Raw genomic sequence first — 4,294 nt, 5'->3', positions numbered from 1 at the left:
CCCGCATCTCCCCCTCCCCCCCGGCGCGGGAACCCCCGGGCCCCGGCGCCTCTCCCGGGCAGACGCGCCGCGCATGGGGCCGGGGCGCTACTTGCAACCTGGCCGCCCTTTCTTTCCGGGAAGGTGGCCATGGCAAGTCAGCGGGGAGTGCAGGCAGGGCAACAGCGCCTCCTGCCTCCCGCGCCGCTGCTTCTCCCAGGAGAAGGGCTCCGTTTAGGGAAGACCTTTTGCACCTTGGGTCCCACCGACCATTTTGTCAAAACACCCTGGCCCCACCATCGTTGGCGAGGCGTGGGGGGGCATGAAGGCCGCGTGGCCCGAGGCTGGCAGGGCACGGCAAGCTCCCACAGATGGCCACAGTGCTGGCGACCACCCACAGAAGGTGCCAGCCATATCGGCAGTGGCCAGCAGCAGTTGCAGACCACTGGCAGACACCACCAGCGAGGAGGGGGTGGCAGTGTCGACGGCACCTTTTCACAAGGGGTGCATCACCACACTCGGGGTGCACATGCATCACCAATGGTAGGGGGTGCACGTGCGCCCCTTGAGATTAGCTGTGCACCCCCTGAAAGAAGTGCCACCAACGCTGCCGGCCATGCCAGCACCACCGGCAGTGTCTGTGGGCAGTTGCCAATCCCCACTGGCCACCACCAATGCTCACCACCCACCACCGCCGTCTGCAGGCGGTTTCCGCTCGCCACTGCCGGCGGCATCTGCACGTGGTCCCGTGCCGCCAACGCCACCGCAGCTGCCTGCGGGAGCTTGCCACCTGTGGGCAGTCGCCTTGCCCCCAGCCTCCGGAGGCACGCATCATTCATGCCCACCATGATAAAAACAAAACCCCACTTTTGCACTGTTCGAGATATCTGCTGATTCATCTATTCGAAGTGCAAACAACTGATTTTTTTTTCAAGCGGGCAATGAGTTGAAGTCCCACTTACACAAGCCTCAAGTCCTGCTGCTTGAGAAACGCTGAGTTAGGGGACTGCCCTCCCAGCAGCTTCTCCAAAGGACTGGCCTCACCAGAAGATGCGGTTTCTTAGTTTATGTCTTCACAAAAGGATTATCTCAAGCTAATACTAACTTAGCTGGAGTGAGAGCAGCCCTGCCCCCATGCAACGAGAGTCAGGCTTGAGTGAGCAGTGCCAAAGCAGTCCTGGTAGCAGCTCGCCTACTCTGCTATGTCCAGTGGCAGCCTTTGCCTCCAGACAGCCTGCTAGGCCTAAATGAAAAGCATTGCTGCACTCCTCAACGTAAGAGGTTTTGTGCTGGGGTGGAGCTCAGCTTAGCACGACCTCCCTTGGAAGCCCATTCCAAATGGCCACCCTTACTGTGAAGAAGTTTTTCCTGATATCTAGTCTAAATCCGCTCTCTGTCAGTTTGTGACCATTGTTCCTTGTTACCCTAAGAGGCACCCTGGTGAACAGAGCATCTCCAATCCCTTGCTGCATCCCCCTAATGAATTTGTAGGCAGCCACAAGATCACCTCTCAGCCTTCTCTTGCGGAGGCTGAAGAGGTCCAGGTCCCTCAGTCTCCCCTCATAGGGCTTGTCCTGTAAGCTCCTAACCATACGAGTGGCCCTCCTCTGGACCCTCTTGAGTCTATCAACATCCTTCTTGAAATACAGCACCCAAAACTGGATGCAATACTCCAACTGCAGTCTGACCAATGCCGCATAGAGGGGAAGCATCACCTCCTTGGATCTATTTGTCATGCATCTGCTGATGTATGATAAAGTGCGGTTATCTTTGCTGATGAGTTCATCACACTGACGACTCATGTTCATCTTGGAGTCCACTATAACTCCGAGATCCGTTTCCGCTGCTGTGCTGCTGAAAGAGTCATTCCCCAGCCAGTAGGTGCGATGGATATTTTTTCACCCTAGGTGCAGCACTCTGCACTTGTCTTTGTTGTACTACATCCTATTGCGTACCGCCCACTTATCTAACCTGTCCAGGTCTTCCTGCAGTTGTTCCCTACCCTCCGGGGCATGCACTTCACCCCGCAATTTAGTATCGTCTGCAAACTTGGACAGAGTACACTTCACACCCACATCCAAGTCACTGATGAAGACATTGAAGAGTACAGGTTCAAAGACTGAATCCCGTGGGACCCCACTACCCACATCCTTCCAGGTCAATACCGACCCATCTACTATCACTCTCTGGGTGCAACCGCTAAGCCAATCTGCCACCCACCAGACCATATAAACATCTATGTCACAGCCTCTTAATTTATTTATGAGAATGGGATGAGATACCATATTAAATGCCTTGCTGAAGTCCAAGAAAATGACTTCTACCTCTACTCCTGCATCTAAGCATTTTGTGACCCTGTCATAAAACAAAACCAGACTGGTCAGGCATGATTTACCTGCTACAGATCCATGCTGGTTTCCCTGCTGCATTGTTTTTTTCCTGCTGGACTCCCACAGATACGATCCTTCATAATCTTTTCAAAGACCTTTCCAAGGATGGAGGTGAGACTGACTGGCCTATAATTACTGGGATCCTCCTTCCTCCCCTTCTTGAAAATAGGGACCACATTGCCCCTTTTCCAGTCCTTCAGGACCTGACCCGAGCGCCATGAGCACTCAAACAGCCGTGCCAGTGGTTCTGCTATGACACTGGCCAATTCCTTCAGTACTCTTGGATGCAGCTCATCCGGACCTGAACACATCCAGTCCATCCAAGTGACTGCACCAAGTCAGTGCCGACAGTTGGCGGGCTGGTGTCCTTCTGATGCCCATCTAAGAACCCATTAGGAGACGTATCATGACCCTTGTTCAAGAACACTGAAGCAAAAAACACATTGCATAGCTCAGCCTTGTCCCCCTTGTCTGTTACTAATTGCTCGTTTTTGTTTAGTAGGGGTCCTATGCTGCCATGTGCCTTCCTTTTATTCCCTACATACCTAAAAAAAAAAAGAAAAGACATTTTGTTGTCTTTAATTTGTGCTGCCAGTCTCAGCTCTGTAGTTGCTTTGGCCTTTCTAACGGCCTCCCTGCAAGTCCAAGCAAGTGTAGGTTTTGCTCTGACTTCCTTTTTTGCGCAGGCTATGTTTATCCAATTCAGTTAGCCAACTTCCTGATTTGTTTTAAGTCAGGTACAGTATTTTTCCATCTGCTCCTTTCACCAGGTGCATGTCTCAACCACAATTCAAGCTAAGTGTGCAGCTTAAGCTAAACACAAAGGTCAAAACCCAGACCTGAAGGCCTCTGGGTCCCAAAAGGGAGGCTAGTAGACCTCACCCTGCCCAACACATCTCTCAAGAGTGGCATCACTCTCCTCAGGAAACAAGCCATCAGGGCGAGGGAATATTCTCTCTCACCTTTCAGAACCTCTTTCCACCACTAAGAAGCTGCTTACCCTGCTCTTTCTGCCAGGAATGGATTTGCCTCCCTGCCCTCGTGCTGTGGGGAAGGGTATTGCTATCCACCCAGGGTCACATGTTTATTAGGAAGGTTCCAGTTATAAAAGTTTTGGAAAGGATTATTCAGTATGACAAATGCTAAAAGCATGAGTTTGATAAGGAACCACTGCAGTTTAAATGAACCCATAGCGGCCACCAGCTTCCTGACTCATGGGACCCTGCAACAACCTGGCAATTAATTTGCCACTTCATCCAGAGCTTGAGCATGCTTTGTATGGCTGCAGCACCCAGAGGGTGTCATTGCTCAGGGGACCTCCCAAAGCAGAGCGAGAGACAGACCCTACATGCAGCACAGGCCACAAAAGACACCCCTAAAAAGAAGATCAGAATGGTCCCTTCTGGTTTTATAAAAAGTTTGGTGTGTGACATGCAGAACTGCAGGGCTGATTTCCTGCCTGGTGCAAAGGTAGAAGACGTGGTATGACACACTGACTGACTTGCTAGGAGTGCTGGGAAGGAACTTGTAGTGTTTATGGTTCATACTGGCGCAATGACACTGGAAGGTACAGAACAAGGTAAATTTAGGCTGTTTGGGAGCAGATTAAAGTCCAGGACCTCCACAGTAGCATTTTCTGAAGTGCTCCAGTACCAAGCACTGGTCCAAGGAGGCAGGCAGAGCTGCAGAATTTCAGTGCATGGAAGAAGAGCTGGTATAGAGCAGTGGTCTCCAACCTTTTTAAGCAGAAGAGCACTTTTTGAATTCAAGTGCAACCCAGAATCTACCTGAGCCATGCCCCTGCCTGCCCGGCGGTGGGACACATATAGCATTGTGCTGCTCCTGGCACAGCTGCAGCAAGGCTCAGAGACCAGTGTACAGTAGCAGCCACCTCTGCCCTGTGCATGGATTGGGGGGGGGGGGGG

Source organism: Gavialis gangeticus, unplaced genomic scaffold (assembly GCF_001723915.1).
Source record: "Gavialis gangeticus isolate Ggan-Ray unplaced genomic scaffold, GavGan_comp1, whole genome shotgun sequence".
Taxonomy (NCBI): domain Eukaryota; kingdom Metazoa; phylum Chordata; order Crocodylia; family Gavialidae; genus Gavialis; species Gavialis gangeticus.
The sequence above is the reverse complement of the archived record's forward strand: the minus strand, read 5'-3'. Positions refer to the sequence as shown.